Source organism: Amblyomma maculatum, chromosome 1 (assembly GCF_055883805.1).
Source record: "Amblyomma maculatum isolate TAMU_Amacu chromosome 1, ASM5588380v1, whole genome shotgun sequence".
Lineage (NCBI taxonomy): Eukaryota > Metazoa > Arthropoda > Arachnida > Ixodida > Ixodidae > Amblyomma > Amblyomma maculatum.
The window spans coordinates 176,182,528-176,203,729 of NC_139344.1; the positions used below are offsets into that span (position 1 = coordinate 176,182,528).

The 21,202-nt window shown below is 44.8% G+C and overlaps 1 long non-coding RNA gene across 4 annotated transcripts; it reads right to left on the reverse strand.

The window, feature by feature from the left end:
- Nucleotides 1–5,274: 5,274 nt before the first annotated feature.
- LOC146204951 (uncharacterized) lies at nucleotides 5,275–17,736 on the reverse strand. Of its 4 annotated transcripts, none has more exons than XR_014704091.1 (3): nucleotides 17,442–17,736; nucleotides 16,559–16,725; nucleotides 5,275–5,537 (listed from the first exon to the last, which is right to left on the reverse strand). It is a non-coding gene; the product is annotated as an uncharacterized LOC146204951 (long non-coding RNA). The 4 variants fall into 4 exon arrangements; XR_014704092.1 differs by having other exon boundaries at nucleotides 16,559–16,679; nucleotides 17,442–17,735; XR_014704093.1 differs by lacking the exon at nucleotides 17,442–17,736 and adding an exon at nucleotides 16,847–17,255 and having other exon boundaries at nucleotides 16,559–16,679.
- Between the last annotated feature and the right edge of the window lie 3,466 nt (nucleotides 17,737–21,202).

Below are 21,202 nucleotides of genomic sequence, written 5' to 3' on the forward strand. Positions count from 1 at the left end.
TGTGGGTTTGTGTAGCATTCACAAATTCTCATTCGTTTGTGATAGTGATAATGATAAGTGGGAGGCTTAGCGTGCAACAGACAAGGACAGGAGAGGCACACAGGACGAGCGCTAACTTACAACTGAAAATTGGAAGGGAAAAAGTACGAACTCGAGGAAACAATTCATTCATCCATAGACTAGGAACCGATAAGTGCGTAAGTGAAACGTCGGTTGTTCTGTTGAAAAAGGAAGCATCGTTTTTAAATGCTGTGTAAGTTTTTGTATGCTTCCGGTATTTCGTCTCTATTCTGTTTTATCTGCCTTTGGGTGGCCCTAGATTATCTTGAATTATCTTCCCAGTCATGCAAATTCAGGGCTTTATAGAGCATGCGCACATATTGTTTCCTCGAGTTCGTACTTTTTCCCTTCCAATTTTCAGTTGTAAGTTAGCGCTCGTCCTGTGTGCCTCTCCTGTCCTTGTCTGTTCCGCGCTAAGCCTCCCACTTATCATGTATTACCAACTAGCCCAGAACTCTACTTTGCTCTCGTTTGTGATAGGTATGGCTAATAGCCCTGCATGTGCAACCTGTGGGTCTGACGAGACTATAGGCCACATTCTTTGCGAGTGGACCACATACAATGCGGAAAGACAGTTTCTCTGCCCTGCACTAGAGTGTCTATATGGACACCCGCTGACAGAAATCAAGAATATATGCCATTGGCTACGGCGATCGTCTGCGGTGAAGACCTCCCAGGCACTGCTCTGCTTCATGAAAACCACGGGCCTGATCGGTAGACTGTGATTTCGCTGTGATGCGACGTGATATGGCTGTGATGTGACAGTGCTGACTTCATATTTCTGTAACTTTCTTTTACACATCACTTTTATATCCACTTACCCCCTTCCCCCAGTGCAGAGTAGCAAACCGGTTTCTTCTTCGGTTAACCTCCCTGCCTTTCCTCCTCTTCCAACACCCCTGCCTATAGTTACACTCAGAACTTGCCTGTGCAATGAACCTAAACCTGAAGTTGCAAACCAAGATGAGGTGAAAAGCAACATAAAGTACTGCAGTTCATGTTCAAGACTTTTATAGAGACTCCAATTATAGTTTGAGTCAACGGCAAGTATCCGAAGGCTTTTTGCTATGCAGCACGCACAGTGTGGATGTTCTTGATTGCATACAGCTCCCAAATTTATTAAACTGTCAGCACATAGAAACGAAAGAATGCGTCATTTCAAGCATTTAGTCGAGTATCGAGCACACTGGTGATATGTTCATGTTCTCCTTCTTTCCCCTGGCGGTCCGTGAATGGAATGGCTTAGCCGATGAAGTGGTTAATTGCTCATCACTAGGTGGGTTCAGTTCACGGCTGGCAATTGTTCCTTGAGTACCCTATATATGTGTAGCCTGACCTCTGTACAAATATAGTGAAACATGTCTTCAGCGTGATTGTATTGTATCATATCCTTCTTTTCCATTTCTTGTTCCACACTGCCATATAGAATTATATATAAATTAGACAAGTGTGGATTGCCAGTATTCCTGTCATTTGCTGTTTCTATATTATGCCCCAAACCTGCAACAGCCTCCAAAAAGAGGCTAGCAGTATGTATGAAATAAAATAAACCAGTTTAGAAAGCTTGTGCCTTTCCTTGCTTTTTGGACGGAATACAAGTTCTCGGGCCATACAGGATCTGCAACTGCTATGGAGGGTCGCACGGACAAGCTAGGCGCTGCCCGATCAGTTTCATTGTCAGCATATTTTATGTATATACTGAGGGATACCCCCCCCCCCCCCCCCCCCCAATTTTTTTTTTTTCTCACTGTGGCTAAGGCCAGACAGGAAAGGAAAGAGGACAGGCCACTAAGGGATAAATTTAAGAGAATGTGTAAGGTCACTAGGGGTGAGTTGGCTCATTTTCCAAGGCTAGGGAACAGTGGCCTATCTTACCTTTTCTGCCTAGCCTTGGCCACACTGCCATAAGTTGTCTCCGAGTGTAATTGAAGTCGAAAATGACTATTAGTGGGATTTGTTTTTATGCTATGTATGGCGTAAATTTTTTTTCGTAGCCAAACTGAATCTCCCTTTCATGCCTGGCGTCTGCCTATAAACTCGTCGACTTTGCGCCTGATTTAAACAAAAAACGCCACCCTTCTGCGCAAATTAAATTTTCAAAATTCGCGGCCATTATCATCATTATCGTTTTTGTAGCGTCTCGCGCCATCTGTTGTGTATGTACACCAAAAAGAAAAAAAAAAGAAAACATTCAAGATGGCTGCCTCCATGTTTTGCGCTGAGATGCATAAGTGACCGTCTTTGTTTGAAGATTTCTCGTCCTGAATGTTTACCCATAGCAAAGTTTCACGGTCCTCGCTAATAAATAACACGTCCCGCATCCAAGGTGCTGCTTTTTCTTGCAGGTAAGGACATAAGACGTCAAAGGGCCGCCGCACGTCCTCGCGACGGCGCGATTGTTCCCGCTATACGATGTGTTGCGTTTTGTTGCGCCGGTTGTTTTGTGCTTTATGAAAGTTACATCTTTGTGCTTAGGTTCAGAAGTGTGCACCTATGTGCCAAGGAATGGGTGACGCCGGGACTAAGGAGGTTGAATCAGGACAAAGAATGTAGGCTTTTCTCTGGCTGTCCAAACTCTTACCGCTGTTTTTGCCCGAATTCCATCGCTTTTAATATAATTTATTAACCTTTTTTCCTCGCCCAGCACATTGATGAGCACTGTGGCTACGTAGGGCCCATCGCGCGGTATTCGAGGGAACTGCTCTTGATGGCATAGAATGCCACCACGGTAGGCAAGATTTCTCCTTTGGCTACTATTGTCTGCACCCCTCGCTCTGTTGATGACATTCGAAACGGCACCGCATTTTCATTTACCTTATGGAATGAAAAACGCAAGCGGTTTAACTACTACCGAGGCACTTTTTTGTGCGACTCTTATGCATCTGAGTGTTCTTTGCTAGAAGCTCTCCGGCACCGATGCTTGCTGCTTGTGCTAGTGGAACGGTAGTAGTGGCGTTCACTGTTTACATTGCTTGAAAGCAGTTTGTCTAGTGAACACTTCGCAGACTTGCAGCTTGTGTCAGCAATACGGCTATTTAATGCAGCAAAATAGAAAAATATTAATGCCATTGTCATGAGGCGAGCCCAAGCTTTTAAGAATGGAATTATCTAGTGGTTGCATAGCGTTTGACCCAACAGACAGATGACTCCACAGGCTGAGAATATTTAGTCAGCCATTTCCTTTCCTGTCCTGTGTACGTACCCTCTCTCTATTTTGTAATGTTGGTAATTTCCTACACCTAGAATAAAGCAGCTTGTGCTCTGCCCTGTGAACCATTTAACATCTGCTGTTCTAGACCTGCTCAGCACGAGTGCCAATGCTTTTTTGTGGGTAGTGCACCAATCAGGCCAGTAGAAGACTTTACTGCCAAATAGTGTCATAAGCTTGAGCTTATTGAAGGCACTGTGCAGCTGAAAAAAGCCATTTACAAATCGCCATTCCTTGCAACTTTCAGGCTCCAGGGTGTTTCCGAAATGCAAATTTATTGAAGAACCCTGGCTAGTTTTGTTCAAGCTTGGTTGCGGGTTAAAATGATGCACATTAGCCTGCTGGCAAGCTTGCACTGCAATAATTTGCACAATGCTAACGAATTAGGAACAGCCCAACAGCTTGAGTAAGCTTGAAGCAACAGCTTGAGTAAGCTTGAGGCTTTGTCACTGCAGCCTCCTTGCACACAGCGCAGGTTGTGCACAAATGTTGCTTGTTTGCCAGGCAAAATCTTCTAGAAAATGTTTCTGCACCTGAAAAATGTTTCTGCACCTGCCTACAGGTACACCAGCTGGGAAAACTTTTCATGCCGTAGATCTGTTTTCAGCCATGTTCACTTGTACCCTGCTGTGGTGGCTCAGTGATAAGAGAGCTTGATTGCCGATCCCAAGGATACAGGTTTACTCTCAGCTGCGGTGGCAGCTGATGGAGGCGAAATGCAAGGCGGCTTTGTACTTTGCGATGTCAGTGCACATAAAACACCCAGGTGGTCAGAATTTTCTGGAGCTGTCCGCTACAGCATCCCTCATAGCCTATAGACATTAAACCCCATAAACCGAACAGAACGCTTGTCAACTGTAAACTTCCATAAGGAGAAAATCTATGCAGCTCAAAAGCAGGCCCTGTGGCTGCAGACAGTTCACCAAAATGTATATGCGAAATTAATTGCAAAATAATGTACAATCCCTTTGTGCACGTTACATAAGGCATTGCAATCCAAGGCAAGCACAGATGGTGGAGGTAGGTGCAGCGTATGTCTAGTTATCAAAAGGCAGTATTTCTGTGCATATCAGCAAAGTATATGGGGTTTTATTTCCAGGCTGTAGGAGGGCCACAATTTTAGCCTCTTGGGAACCTTTATTGTGCACTACTAATACTGCTGCATATCATACGGGCATTTTCGCATATTGCCTCTATTGAAGCAGCATCACTTTTCTATGTAAAAGTGAACATTCTAGTGTCTCATTGCAGGTCTGCAATAATCATTGTAAAAATGTTGAGAATCTTTCAGACGACTGTGTACAAACTTGACTAACTACACATAACTTTCCGCATCCACAAAACCATATGCTGGCTTAGTCCTTTATCTCAGAGCTTCATTTGTCATTGGCAATTGTGCCAGTATTGCCAGTGACAAGTGGCACTTGTCCAACCTGCTCTTACATTGCTTGCACTGCCAATGAAAAAGGAATAGATTTGGTAAATACATTGATTGCATTTTCAACTCTACAGAGCAATAGTTATCCATGGAAAAAAAATGCGCATTTCAGTCTTTAGCACACATTTTTGGCATGACAAAAGTCATTTTATGATAGTGCCACACACAAAGAGTGCCGGTGGCGGTGATGCCTCAACAAAAAAGAGCTCTTTCATAAAGTAGTTCAGACAGCAGCTTCGCTGACAATCTAGAATTTGTACCTGACAGTTACTCTGACCCCGTTTGCGATGTGCGTACACTGGTAAAAAAAACAAAACAAAGATGGCGAAGTGACAGCATGCTTTACTAATGAAGGAAACTTTTTAGAATTAGAATGGTATGAAAAACATTACAACTAAACCTGCCGATGTTAGTATGTTTTTCGGGAGTTAATCTGGCGGTTACCGGGTTAACGTGCAGCTAACTCCATATAATTAGCATCAATTAAATGCTGTGTATCTTGGGGACCATCATTAACAATGTGATGCATGTGAGCCATCACATGCTTGAGTTCATTAAACATACAAGATACGTAGGCACCTTTTATTCAGATAGCATTTGTATACAAAATCAAAAGCACCATGGCAATGTCAGAAGCAGCTTAGGCATATAAGCACAGCCTATTTTGAACATGATGTGGAACAGGTTCCTTAGCCCTCTTATTTTTCAAAGTCGGCTAACAAACAGATGTGCATTTGCAAAAACCTGCATGGTATGCAGATGAGCCATTCCTGCCACTAACAAAATGAGCCACTTCACAGATTTCCATATGGTCCTTCCAGTCTTTGAACTCTGCAAAAAGAAAGATTTTCCAAGTTGTCAAAAGTGAGTCTCAAAAAAAGACAGCAAGAAACAGAACTCTTGTAGACTGGAAAATACAAAATAAAAAAAAAAGTACAGGTATTGCCAACACCAACGGATTGCACAAGTAAACTGCGTATGTTGACATCAATTTTTGGAAGCAGATTTCAGAGGCTAGGCTACACTGCCATGCAGTCAGCCATAACTACTGCTGGATGAATGTCAACATATCCAAAATGAGTTATCAAGTTGTCCTTTGTGTGCCTTCATAGAGGCTCTGACTAGGCTCAAACATGGCAAATAGACTTGTCCTCCGCACTCATTGGTTCTTTACGATGCCTGTCACTGGAAAGGCTTGAACGAGAACATCTTCGGTGTAACTCCGCCTGGTTGGGTACTTGAAACAAAAGTTTAAGAAACACCATCACCAACCAAATTTTTTATTAGAACCCGACGTTTCGGGTCCAACTCGATCCCTTCCTCAGGGGCGACTAAAGTTTGAGGCCCGCAGTAGCAGGCACACGTGGCGAAGTCCAATTGTGTAGCAGAGCCAGGGTAGCGTCCCCAGATTCCTGTTCACTGCTGCAGCTGTCAGCCGGATGAACCGAAAAAAGACGCGACGTCTTTTGAAAGGGTTGGTCTCCACCACATCAAGTATGTTCACCTCGCCAAAGGCGATTTTGTGGTCGGCGCATTCGCAGTGCTCGGCGAGGGGGGTTGCTTTTCGAGTTCAATTGCCGGGCGTCATTTTTGTGCTGCAATATGCGCAGACAGATTTTTTGTTTCGCCGATATAAGAGGCAGAGCACTCTGAGCACGAGATTTTATAAATAACGCCTGGTTATTTTTCTCTAGGAATACGGTCTTTTGGTAGCGGCAGAAAACGGCAGACTGTTGAAGTAGGTTTGTGCGACACACAGACGTGTTTGCGCAGGATGCGTGCAAGCGCCTCACTGGTGCCCGCCACGTATGGGAGCACAATGCGAGGGCACTTCGTCGTTTCCGTGTTGACCGACCCTCTTGTCCTGCAAGCTCGACGGCGGAAAGCACATTGGAATAAAGGCGCGTGTATAGCCATTCTTCTTCAGATCGGCTAAGCATAGGCCGCTGCCTGCTACTGCGGGCCTCGAACTTGTCGCCCCTGAGGAAGGGACCGAGTTGGTCGCGAAATGTTGGGTTCTAATAAATAATTTGGTTGGTGATAGTGTTTCTTAAACTAGTGGTTCATCACACCGATTAACAAGCTAATGGCAGAAGGAGCACAGGTAACGTCTTCAAGAGCCTACATATGCTCTTTGCAACCATGTGTTCTTATTCCATCATTTACTATCAGCCAAAAAGAACTCAGTACTCTGTTTGACAGCATTATCTGCACACTGGATTCACTTTTATTTCGTTGCAACAAGGTGCCAATCACGACAAAGGCACTGGTCATCGAACAACAGAATGCCCAGTGCTCAGTTTAAAGGCAACATGTTAACCTGCCAAGTACAATGATCAAGAACAATGTAGAAGCAGTGTTGTGTTGTGGCAATCATTCGAGGTAAATCTCATCATTGTACAACAAAATGAGTAAAAGCTGCGTCCAGGTGGCGTAAAGCGTGAAAAAAAAAAAAAAAAAAAAGCTTTGCGGTATGACTTCCCCCTCAAAGAAGCATCGGCCCAATGCTCTACATTGAATAGAAAGGTAGGCAAAAATAAACATCAAGCAAAATATAAATAGTGTCCATCAGTTATAATAGGGCTTTAGGCACACAACATACAATTTCTGGACATGTATCACCCCTGGGGTACTGTCAGTAACATCTGGGGACAATTCCATAGCCCATTTCATCTAGATGAGTGAACTTGATTTGCGGAAACAGCAGCGTAAAATTTATAGTTTTCATTAAATCCACGATGGTGATTCAGCATCCAAACCTATCCTAGCTTGTAATTTTCATTGTCATTGTAGGTTACGTTAGGCATTGGTGCCTTGCTGGCTTTTTATGCGCAACTGGGCGAGTCGGGCTGCTTCTGCACGCTGAAGGTAGGCAGTGACACTGAGGCTGTCCTTTTCCGTTACATGTGGCATCAGCATGACATCGAGTGCTGTATTAAGGCGAAAGCCTTTAAAGGGGAACTGCACCAGTTGTAGATTTTGATGAGTTTCAAGGAATCAAATGATTACAGCTTTCAGGTTAAGCATGCAAGATATCTTCGCGCTAGCATTTCAAACAATGGCGCAAATAGCGATTTAAACTGCTTCAGCTATCGAGCTTCTCCTCACCACACAGCGACGCTTGGGGGGCACATAATGACATCATTGACGGCACCAGTATGTTTCCCGCATAGAATGGCTTGGTTGGAAGAAGTAAAAACAAGGCTACCAAAATTGAAGGCCCAGGAATATTGTTTGATGGCATCAAAAAAGGCACCGCATGATGTGGGCGAAGGTAACGTAAAGAAAAAATATTACCGTCCGTGATGTCATCATCGAGCTTCTACGCAGTCCTTCAGTGCTGTGAGGAGAAGCTCGAATTGTAATCGTTGATTACTTCATCAGTTTTAAAGATAGCACACAAACACTTTGCAAGCATTACCGACAGCTTATGGAGAGTCAAATTCTTGAATGTCGCAGAATTCTCGAAAAGTGATGCAGCTGCGCTTTAATGGCTCATACTGTCGGCGTTCGTTCGGTCACAATATAGCTTTCGATCAAATTACATCACCTGAAACCGAAACTAATGTCATCGGAAAGGTAAAAATCCTGCATCCACCGGGAATCGAACCTGCATCCCTCGCATAGCCAGCCTAAGCTTTAACCAACTGTGCCACACCCGGGATCGTGAACTGCACATATATCTTGTCTACAGTGATTTGGTTTGGTTTGGTTTGCGGGGTTTAACATCCCAAACCGACTCAGGCTATGATAGATGCCGTAGTGCAGGACTCCGGAAATTTCGACCACCTGGGGTTCTTTAACGTGCACTGACATCACATAGAACACAGGCGGCCTTGGTTTCGTCTCCATTGAAAAGCGGCCGCCGAAGCCCGGTTACGATCCCGCATTCTTGGGAACAGTAGTCGAGCGCCGTAACCACTGCGCCACCCCAGCGGGCCCTTGTCTATCATGAGGATGAGTTAAAACACACATCATAATTCTCCTTGTCTGCGTGATGCTGATGCGGCCACTCCCCTTTGTAGCGAGGGATCACAGAGTTCTTCATTAGGCCAATAAATAAAGGAGTAGAAAAAGAACAAAAACTATACCAACTGCTGTGCATTGGTCAAAAGTCCAGAAAAAAGAAATGAGGAAGGAAAAGGGGGAGTCCTTCAACAATCTTTTCGTTTACGCCACCAGTCAAGGCGGTGCTTTGTCACCTCTACTGCCCTACCCAGGGTGTGCTCCTTGGGTGGTGACATCGACTGCAGACCAAGTGCTGTCGAAAGAGTCTCCATCAGTGCTGATGTCGCAGTTGTAGGGGGGGAGGGCCACAGTTTCGGGCACTTGATCACAACATGCCGTATGGTTTTATCGGCTGCGTCGCACTCGGAGCACTTGTGCGCAGAAAACCACTCCGTGCCTCGCAGAGTAACCCGCTGCCGTCCGCTGTCTCGTGTGTTGTCATAGATGTTCTCATTAGCGATCGTGTGTTTTGTGCTGGAGTCCACCGCCAGGGATGACTTTGCCCGTGCTTCGCTGTGCCATCTCTTCATTTCTGCTTCTCAAACCTGGTTATGGATCTGCTCTCTCCACGCAAGCTGGAATATCTCCAACAGGCCGGCTTGTGGAATTCCGTACTCCTATGCCAACCTTCGCGTTCAAAGCATCCATCTGGTGTTGGAGCACTTGAGTACGATGTACTTGTATACCTCGCTGGACCATCTATGGCGAAGTGCTCAGCTGGCGCTGCAAGGCAAGCTTGCGGTTGTCTCACATGCGACGATAGTAGCGCTGACAATGACGCTGCAATTAGTGATAATGACAATGACGGCATTAGCAATGATAACGGTGCATTTAGTTAATAATGATAATGAGAGCAAACGGATGCACCGTGTGCACCAGCAACGCTCAGCCTTTCGCACTTCTGCAGTGTAGATTCCACAGTGCTTTTGGAATTTTCGGGCTCCCTGCCATACACAAGGTGGAATGGAGTTGACCTGCTTCTCCGCTCCTAGCCGGCAGCAACAGCGCGGCAGGCTACTGTGCTGACATTAAAGCGAGAAACTAGTTACATCGGCTTAACTTTCAGGCCGACTGACTGTTAATGCATGCAAGGAGGACAATGCCACGGACAACGAGAAGTGGGTTTTTTACACGACAGATATGATGTGCTTCTCGCTTTCTACAACGATAATTAGTCTGAAGAAGCCTTTGGCCCTTTGCTTCGGCGTTGCGAGTCAGGTAGTCAGTTGCTACTATTATCCACTTGTTGCTAGATGTCAATGTCGGGAAATGACCTAGTAAGTCCATGCCGATCTGTTGGAATGGCCTCGCAAGTGATTGGTTTGGTTGTATATCCTGCAGTCTTGTTAGCAGTGTTCGGTGGCGTTAGCAGTCACAGCAACTCCTGACATAGTGCGTGACATTAGCAGATAGACGAGGCCAATATGGGCCAATATTATTTAACCTGAATGCGACTGAGAGTAAAATAAAGTTTAGACGCCCAGCTGTGGGCTCATCATGAGGGGCCTGTAGGATTTCATCGAGAAGGCCCACAGGGACAAGTAAGTAGGCGGTCAGGGTGCGAACGCCATTATAAAGCGCAAGGGAGGCAAGTCCACGTTTGAACACTCTTAAGTGGCAAGGATGACTTTCCTTCAAGGTAGTCGAAGTCTGAGTGCTGAATTTGCGTGAAGTAGGCCCCAAAATAGCATCGTTATTGTCTTCTTCCAGCACTTTTGGACAGGGGCTCGTGAAAAGCAGTACCATGTGTGCGTGGCCAAAATAGGTGTTTAGAGCAGCTCTTGGAGCAAGCAAATATGCTTTTTGGAGCAGCTAAATGGAGCAGAAAGCAGGACAGACGTGCTGAAACAGCTATGGAGCGGAAATGTTAATGTTTTATAGCAGAAATATCGGCTTTTTGAAGAAACTTCAGAGCATGTGGTCAATTAAATCTCCAATAAGTCATAAAGGCCTTTCTACCCTTCTTGGCAGCAGAAATTGTGCTGCTTACAAACAGGCCCGCTGTGTTCTGAAGATGTTTTACTGCACACTGACTGTAACCAACATGTGACCAGCGTGCAGTTTAAAGGCCCATTCACGATTGAGGATTGCAAAGGGTGTGCGATTAAGGAACCGCTCAGACTGACCGATGTTCACACTTGCAAAGGCAAACGGTGGGTCGCTTTCCCAAATTGGCCTCATTCAGAACGAGACTTGTCGACCTTGACTGCTCACCAAAACAGAAGCCGAATGTAAACCGAACTTCGATTCATATCAACTGTGTTGCTGATTGGTTACTGATTTAAGACCAGGAAGGAAACGTTGGACATGTGCCTTTTTATATATGGGAGTGCTTGTTGCTAAACAAGCTAACTCTCAAAACGTAAGAATAATGTGCTTCAGATTGTATGCTTAAATAATACAGCATGAGCACATCTATTTTGGCCTTCTCGACAATCTCTAGACGAAGCCCAAAACAAGTCCAAGGATCGCTAAGGTTGCACACTATAGTGAAGGCTTGCCAAAGTAAAAATAATATGCGAATGAAATATTTTTGCTGAAGAAAGAAAAAGGCTCTTAGTGACCACAATCCACGGCATGCATGCAAGAGTGCCGCAGTCACCATGAATAGCAGAAAGCATGGGGATGATATCGTGTAACGTCTGCGCCCAAGGTTGCCAAACCATAAAGCTGCTTTCGCTATTAATAATAAAAAATCATTATAAACTATCTACTGCACTGAAATCTCAAATTTCGAGGATTTATAATTTATGTGAATGGAGTGAAATGCAATAATCAGTTTATGCTCAGATTTTAGCTGTCATGACCCCTTTAAGTGAATATAAATAGTTCAAGCATATGGTACCAACATAAGAAACACTACAGAATTATATGAAAATGTCACTGAACTACGAGCACGTGAATGATTAAGCTGCTAAATTTGAAAATAATACACAAGACGCGGGCAGGGTCATTAAACAGAGCCCTAGAATATAATTTTTTCCATCTCCTCACCTTCAGGTGCATTATCTGCTCTGGTTTAGAGCTCTGCTCTTAGTTTAGTGGCTTCATATAAAAACAGAACCTCATCTAGACGTAGAACTTCTCTATGCGAAGGGTAATTTTTCTGTCATGGGCAGAATATCCAGGCTCGGGAACATCTGGGCTTTTCAAAAACATCGCAAAATTATGAATGTTGCTTGTCTTAATCTCAATTATTGAAATGAAATAAATAATTTAAAGAAATCGAATTTTCCAGCGTGTTTACGAGCTTTGCAAGCTCTGCAGACGTATAAAGAAGACCTCGGTGGTCAAAATTTGAGATGAATTCTTTTTTTTTTTTTTGTTTTGTTTTTTTGCACACATAATTTGCTCAAAATTAAATACAGAATAAGTACTACATTTTGATTTGTGCCTGAACTTTCGAGCCACATATCTTGCAATATACCGGGTGCACGAGGCATTTGAGGATGCAATGTCGGCTTCAGGCAGAGAATATCTCCAGCAAATATATATATATTTTCACCAAACTTTAGGAGATATTTCTCTTACTGTTTATTTTCACATTACTCAATGAATGCGCCACTTGCAGCAATAACCAATTCAATTCGGCTTCGGAAATGGCTGCATGCACGGATCAGGTGGTTCTTAGAGGTACTGCCCATTGAGTTCGCAGTGGCGACCTTAAGAGTTTTTTGTATTATGTGGCCTTTTGTCGGCTTCTCTCTCAACGACGCCAGTGATTTCAAATCTGGACAACTAGGAGGCCACAAGTTGGGAGTGATGTGGTTATTGGAAGTTGTTGGCCAGCCACTCGTGGGTGACGCAGGCGGTGTGGGCGAGAGCCGAATGTTGCTGAAAGACACAAGATTTTCCTTTCGAAACAGTATCAGTCCAGGGCTTCACAACGGTGGCAAGCACCTCTGCGTACTCGGCAGCATTAACGCGGAGTCCTTCTGCAAAACAGTATGGCAGCATGACATCACCCTTGTTGCCGACGGCTGCTGACACCATCACAAACAGAAATTTTGTCTGCAATGCTGTCGGCACCTCATTAGCGCTTCCGTAAAGCCATCTTTCATTATGGCAATTAGCTTTTTGGTCTTGATCGAAGTTCTTTTCATCTGAAAGAAAAAAAAAAGCATTCCAGGCTCTTCAGCTTGCCTAGCAAGCGCTTGGACCAGAGCAGACGATTCTCCCGACCTTTACCAGAAAAGAATTGCGGCCTCCTCATGACACAGAAATGGTACCTCACGTCCTCGTGCACAGCAAGCCTGGCAGCTGACTCTACGACATCGAGCTCCTTTGCAGTGTCCCACATTGACTTCTCTGGGTTGTCACTCACGATGACTTGCAGCCTCTGAAGAAAATCAGGTGTTCTGACGACGTCTGACCGCTGACTGTGCTTTTTCCTTTTCGCCACAGCGTCACAGCACATCAGTTCTGTCCGCACTTTGTTAACGAAAGGCTTCGCAACATTCAGAAAGTTGGCAATTTCCAAGTCGCTGTGGCGCACGGCCAGTGCGATGAGGACTGCATGGCGTTTCATTTCCTGTGTCAACTTGTGCTTCCATTATGCAACAAACTGCGCAGTATAAATGATAAGGGGTCAACCAACAAGAAGCCGCATGCCTAGATACATATGCTGAGCCTGCTGGTGTCTATGGCGATAAGGAGTAGTAACCTCAAATACCTCATGCACCCAGTGAGCTACGAGACTGCTATAACTGTGCCTAGTGACGGGCAATCGAAGTAGCTTCAACGTCCTCGAGCCTTCCCTCGTGAAGCAAGTGGTCAAATTCATCATTCGCAAAGAACACGCAGTGAGCAAAAAAAAAAAAAGAGAAATTACACGCTCTCAATTTGTGTTGGAAGTTTTCAGGTGCAATCAAATCCATTCGCTACAACCCATCATGCTTCGAAAATCTTAATGAAAAGCATGGGTGAAAAATTGTTCAGAGTGCAATACGAAAGACCTGCAGTAGACCTGCAGTAGACCTGCAAGTAGTGCTAAAGGAACACTGAAAGAAAAAGTAGGCTTGCAGCGATGGTATACTGGCTCCTAATCACAAAAACACCACTTTCACTGAAAACAAAACTCTTATAAGGTAGAAAAAAGAGAACAGAAATGCAGGCATTGCAGAAATACAGAAATCGCAGATGCATGCACAATGACATGCAAGGGATCCCGGAGGCTGCCTAACATGTATTATGGTTGCATGTTTGAATTGTTAATTTTTGTTTCAAAAATTAACTGCGAGCTTGACTGCGAGAACTTTGCAGTCAAGCTCAAGATCTATGCCTGGTGCAAACAAATAGACGGCTTTGGCGAACTGTAGCTTTAATTTCAGCTGCTGCTAGATTGCACTGCTCGCTATGCATCAAGAATCACGGAGTCTATGTCTACACCATCGTTTGCATCATTTTCCCAAGTCTAAATCCCTTGGAAGGAAAACAGACCTCTTCAACTTCAAATCGAAATATCTCGGCAATAAATGTGTCTTGCTGCCGGACAAGTGACAAAAAAGTCACGAAACACTGCACTACTGGAATCTGGCAACAAAAAATATTGTGATGGGTCCCATACTGCAGAAAATCTGGCATCCATGAAAAATTATGGGCATGTATCTGGCAAGTGGCAGGAAGGTGACGCAGCACTGCAATGACTGTCCGTCAGATTGTGTGACAACACAAGGCTACATGACATGACCAAGTCAGCAGGTGCTGCCACACAGGGTGCTTTTTATGGTATCAAGTTAAAAAGGAAAACAAAGAGAACATCGCTTGGAGCAATTACGCACCACTATTTGTTTCTTGCAGGTGTATCCGTGACAAAGGTGAATGCAGGGCTACCTGGAATCACTTGAGGCAAATCTTTGAAGCCTTTGTTATGAAATATTAAATATTGCAGAGGTTCAGCTCTCTTTGAACCAAGTCAAAAGCATTAGCCATCGGCCGGTGCCGCATTTGTAGCTGCCGCTTCAGTCTTGGCTTGATTCCGCATTTGGTAAGCTTCTCGGCAATATGCTAGTCTGGCTTCTCGTTCGATGTCTTGGCAACCTGTCTGGCATGGTTGCAGTCTCTGTCTTTGGCGCAAGTGGATTCCTCTACACCACACTGCCTCCTTTTGTCATGCCGCCTGGTGAATTCACCCAACACTATGCTCGCGGTCTCGACTGCACTTACCCAGAAATGTTTTAAAGCAACGAACAGAATATGGGCGCACAAAACACAGACAACAGAACATGTTGGTGCCGCTGCAAATGAATGAACAACGAAATAGCTATTAGAAATGACAGCAGTGCCTACTCTGCTGGCAGAAATCTTGAGCAAAAATTTCTCGTCAATTGGCCCTAATTGGCTATACAAGGCCATGCGACATTTTCCCATGAAAATAGCAGTGACTGAAATTTTTCATACTTTCACAATCATCTTCTAGCAAATAATGACCTCCTTTTGTTTCGTACTACATGCGCCATAGTGTCAGCAAATAAATTGCAATGCTGTTTGTACAGCAAGCGACTGCAGGCAAGGGACATGTCTGGGTGATATTTTTGAGGTAGTCGTGTAAGCCAGATATCGCCCAAGTTTCCAGGGCAAAAAAATTATGGCATGTAATTTCTTCCTAACAAAGATTACCAAAGTACTGCCTGCTGAGAACTTATTCTCGGCAAATAATTTCAACAGTGTATGGAGCAGAGCATGAATTCGGGCAGCCCGAAAACCTGGGCCGGGCTGGAAAATTGCCGTTTTTATGGGTCTGGACCTGGCTCGGGCTTGACATGCAGGCCTGGGCTTGCAGCTTGCAGTGGCGGAACGAGGCCAGGCTGGGTAAAGCTGTGTATGGCTTCTTTTGGAGATGGAATTCCAGCACTAAAATCATTCCGGTGGTTTATGAATAAACCACTACTAGTACATATGTTGACAGAGAATGAGAGAAAGCTCATTTGTAAACAGAGTTTAATCAGTGCCACTCGGTGTTTTGTCCAAGTAATTTAGTACGAACATGCCGGGCTGCATTCAATGACACAAGTGAAAAAAGTTAAAAAGGAAAGGCTCAAAACTCGATAGCGAACTGTACTACAATGGAGGTGTTATGAAGTGCTGTAACCTGTCATGCATGACACAGCCCGTTTGCATAAGCACGTGCCTACTGAAGTACTCAACACCATCAGCTTAGGATTTCTCAGAAATCAGTGAGCAAGAGGGTAGCTTCTAACCTTTGTGTTACCGCTAACGGCTGGACATTTGAAGCCTTATAACAGCCCCTGGACAAGGACCTTCAATTGACTGCTCGGCAGGCAGCCATCTGTTCATAAAAATTCTGACTCCCCCCCCCCCCCCCCCCCCCCCCCCCCAAAGAATGTCTCTACGCTACAATAAATGCTGTAGGATAAGAGCTTATTGCTTTAGGAATCTTTACATATCCAATAACATATACATGCAAAATGAACAGACGCTACCGCTTTTCGTCTCCACAGAGATGTGACAATGTGGCTGTGATTTCTTCAATGAATATGTAAATTTTGGTTTTTTCTGCCCTTGCCCACTAATGTTCCTGGGGCAAAGTTGCCAGGGGCAGTATTTTTGTAGGTGATTAAGCAAAGAACTTGCACCAAGAGCCAATTGCTTATAAGGAGTCATAGTTAAAATGCCCATAATCCACACCTTTTAAATGTACATTGTGCTAGATAGCTTTACATAAAATGTCTTGTCAAAATATTCTTCACCATGCCTTTGCTTCTGTCGGTGCTTTAACTGTGCCCTTCTCAACCAAGAATATTTTGCAAGGTTTGTCTCTCATCTTGATTTATTGTTATGTGCTAGTTAAGCAATACATTTTTAAGGCGCCTGTTCAGACTTACTTTGCAGGCTTGGCACAGGCCCTGTCGTGGAAGCGCAGGCCGGGTCCGGGCCATTAATCATTGCCGATGGGCTTGGAACCATGGATCCGGGATGGTCTTCAAACGTGAGCCAGGGAAGGGGCTGGAAAATCCAACCCGTGCAGGGCTCTAGTAAGGAGTGTAAGAAACTAAAGGTACAGGAAAAAAAAAATCACACACACATAAGGGGAGTTCAGTAGCGAGTTCATTACTTCGAAGCACCTCTACGTGGTCTCCGTGCTACAATGGAGTTGTCTAAACGGTATTTACGTTATCATTTCTGTTGTCTCAACAGAGCTTATCCTTTTGTCGTACCCGACGCAAACTAGGCAAAATTTCATCAAGGGTACGCAGAATATCATCCATATAGCTGCCGCTTTTAGCTGTGAAAGGTTCAGTGCTAGTTTCGAGCTTTTGGTGCTCAATATGTATCACTAGTTTCAAGCTAGTGATGCTCGAGCGATATCATAGGCAAGTACTTCACCCGGATGTGATCAAAACGAACAGCGTATGGAGAATCGGGGCCAAGAACGTAAAAAGCATAAAATGAGCTTCGTCGCCCTAAGCAGCTAATCACTGACGAGTGCCGTGAGTATCTGGTTGATAGAAGACAAAGCATCAAGCGCCAGTTAGCAGCATCATAAGACAGTGCAGTGCTCGCCTTCAACAGTGCTAAATTGGCGCGTGCTACAAGTGCATACCTTGGCACAAATCCCTGCAGTATGTGACAAATAAGAACGGTAAGCGGACAGCATATAACCACGAACATTGCACGCAAAACTGGCAGCTAAAATTTGAACATGGCGGCACCTTCATTGGCATGCTTTGTCCACAACTAAAATATTTTCACAGACCGGGCACTAACCTTTCTGTACCGAAGCCGCAGCAGATGTGCCAGGGTTGTTCATGGCGCGCACACCAGTCAGTTCGATCGCACCCGTCCGTGCAACAGGCACAGTCTCGTTTACTACAACAAAAGCCACGGCACCAAACCGCCGCCGCGGCACCGGCGGCATCCCCAAGCAGGGTGGGTGGCGGGCGATGAGCGGTGGCCCGCCGGCACGCCGTGCCCTCAACTAGGGACAATCCGACCTAGGGATTGCTAGGGATTCAGGGCGGCTGTCCAGCAAAAATCCAGGCAACACTGGCATTATTCATGGCGAGTTTTAGCCGCTCCCGTCGAGGCACCCTACTGGCTGTCTTCGGGAGGAGCCGTCTATCGGCACGGCCGGTCTCGAGAGAGAGAGAGAGCGCGCGCTCTTTCTTACGGCCTTCTCAATCGCCGCGTGAACAATGGGAACTTTTCTCCTTGAGTCACGCTCTCCGCCGCCGCAAGGGGCGCGTCGACTCAGCAGCGCAAGCCGAAGGCGAACTCGGTGACTCCAGCGAACGCACCCCCCGACTGTGTTTAAGTGGTCTGTGTGTGGCTATGTGTGTGTAGATGCTAAGACTTATGTCATGTAAACGGCTAGGGTGCACATCGCGCGCCCCCCCGATGCAAAGGGATTGCCACATAATCATCATCATCATCATCGCTCCGCATCTGCTTCAGTAGCGGCGGGTGGCTTTTGCCTGGTTTCGCGCTGTCGCCCGCGGGTTTCGTGGTGAGTGCAGCCCCTAAATGAAAGATTACAGACGGTAGATGCTGCAGCGGCATCCTGTCAGCGTGCTACACACGTGAATGGAGTCTTTATATTAAAAAACACTGTTGCTCAGCAAACGCTCGACAAGCATATGACATGTATTGCGGCATTGTATCTACTTTTGTTCATTTTAATCTGAATTTTTGCCCAAGCCTGTACAAGAAGATGAATAAAAAAAGTGAATGAGCAGTGATCACATCGAAGCTTCTTCAAGGCAAACATAACGGCAACAATGGCAAAACCGTCTTTCAGCGATAGATGAGAAACCATCGAGGTAACACCGAAGATGAAAATAATTTTATAAAAATGTAATGTAAGTTGCACAATGCTTACATGACATAAAGTGTTAGTAGTATAACGTCAGAGTAAACGATTTTAAGTTTTGTTTTCAATTTTGCTATAATTTATAGACCAGCAAATGTTTTATGTTGTATTATAAACATTATTTTAATTTTTCAAATAAACGTTGGTTTAATGAAATGTTTACATGATATCATGATTATTTCATGAAAAAAACAGGAAATCTATTTCAAGCACTAATTCCTAGCAATATTTTCTTTCTTTTTCTGGTATGTTTTTGAACTAATAGTTCCTTGTAACTATCTGTGCAGTAATGCCTGCCTTAGAGAGCAATCGATGCCCCATTATTTTGGTAGAATGCGTTGCTTATTATACATTCGCCACTGTTACTCAAGGGACACTCCTCAATAATGGATATAAAAGCTTTTCTCTGTGCTATTTATTCAGAGGTGACTATAGGAGTTGTATGTCGCGCTGTATTGCGCGCCTATAGGCACCTGTCGACACCGACGAAATCATTTCAGCTCTACCGCAATCAGTAACTGAGGAACTGAAAGAAGTGATGGTATCCCCTGTCATCCCATTACCCACTGTCACGTATTCTGGTTTAGCTTACGTCGCTGGATACATTGTGAAGTTAATCAGTGACTTCGGGTGTGACGCTTGTGCTATCCTTCTTGAAACCAGCGAAAGAAGCAGCCCCATGTACACTATTCTGTGAGGACAAGATTCTAGCGGACTGCATTATCCAAAACCAGAGTTTGTAGCCCTCTTGGACAAGGTTGTGTCTTTTTTTTTGAAAAAGCTGTCGTGCACCTACCACACACAAATGTCCTTGAAGTCCTTCAAATCTTAATCCAGCCAGCACTTGAGAACTCACCTTTGCTGAGTTGCCCGGAAGGCATTGACAATAGCCAAAGTCCGCTTCTTTAATATGTGAGAAATTTCTCAGACTCCTTCTTGTCAACTATGCTAAGAAGGTGACAGACAGGAACGAAAGGCCAGCTCCTTATGTGCACAAACCGTCCAAAAAGATTTTGAGTCTTAATTTTCTAGCCGCATGCACCGTTTTGATGAATGAATGCAATGTGTTAACTTTGAAGGATATTTTTTTTTATTGCTTGCTGCTCTTTTCAATTATGCATATCTGTTTATGCCCATATTTCCTTGATTAAATGTTTTTTTTTTTTTTTATTACTGGTATTAAACTGACTACGACTGTCTACGTGTGCGTCAGTCGCGAGACTACGTATACATCCGCTGTCTTTCAACCTACTGATTTATTTTAAGCGAAGCTAGAACAGCTCACTCCACTAGACAACTGAAATTTTAACTGTATGCGTAAATTTTTGTTCCTTACTCTGAATCTGAGACGTGGTATGAATTTTCGTCAGTGCCTGTTTTGCTGTAAACGAAAACGGCAGCGGTTGACAGAATACTTTGAATATCCACCGAACAGTTTGCCATGCAGACTAGCGTCAGGTCGCGCTATACCTGCTTACAGCTTTCAAAGGCACACTGCATAAAATGGTGCATATAGTTTTGTGAAAAATTTAGGGGCAAAAAGTGTTGATGTAAGTGCACCCGAAACTTCATTCGACCGTGCGCGACAGCACTGACGAAGGCGCGCGCGCTCTCGCGCGCACGCGCATTATTGACTATTTTATTGCTCATACACGATAAATACACGACCCTCTCATTGGTCGAGCGCCGTCACGTGCGCGCGCGCGCTTTTTTTTTTTTTGCTGGGCGTGCAGCTTCCTCCTTTCCAGCGGGGCGGGCGGCGCGCGCGCGGCACATATCGCCGTGTGTTTTGCTGCCACGCGGACTGCTACTAAATCGTTCCCGCTGGCTATTTATTTTTTTTTTTTTCAAGCATGTTGCGCTCTTTGGCCGGCGGCTGATAGAAGCACGGTGGTGAAGGCGAGTTCAACCAACTCAGACATCGCGTACAAATGGTGTTGCGCACTGACAGTTGAAAACGGAACCGTTTCAGCGCAAAATATAAAAAAAACTGCTACCACGCTTCTCAAGTTTCACGGTAGCTTACAATTCAGTTCAACCTGCAAAGAAACCACACAGACTGCAGCTTCCGCAGCCTAGTTAATTTTTTTTTTTCAAGTATGTTGCGCACTTTTGTCAATGGCTGACGGACTCAAGGAGGTGAAGGCGAGTTAAATCGACGCCAAAATCGTGTACGTATGGTGACACACCATGGCAGCTGAACACGGCACCGTCTCAACGCCAAATATAAAAAAAATAACTGCTACCTCCCTCCCCAAGTTTACCGGTAGCTCACAAGTCAATCAAAGCTGCAAAGACTCCACACAGACTGCAGCTTCCGCCGCCTATAGTTAATTTGATCTGCAGCTGAAGTTGAAAACACATGGAAGACAGCTGCTGCCACACTTCTCAAGTTTACCGGCAGCTCGCAGTCCAGTCAACGCTGCAAAGAAACCATACACAGACTGTTCCAAAATTGTTCCCCTCCGCCGCCTAGTTACAAATTTTATAAAGCATGCCGCTGAGAGTGGCCAAATGTGACGAACTACGGACACACGGAGATGACGGCGAGTTGAACCAACGCCGAAATCGCGTATATGTGGTGTATGATACTCACAGCTGAAACTATTCTGGCGGGAAATCCCTGTCAACATTCGGTAATTATGTTTCAGCAGTGAGT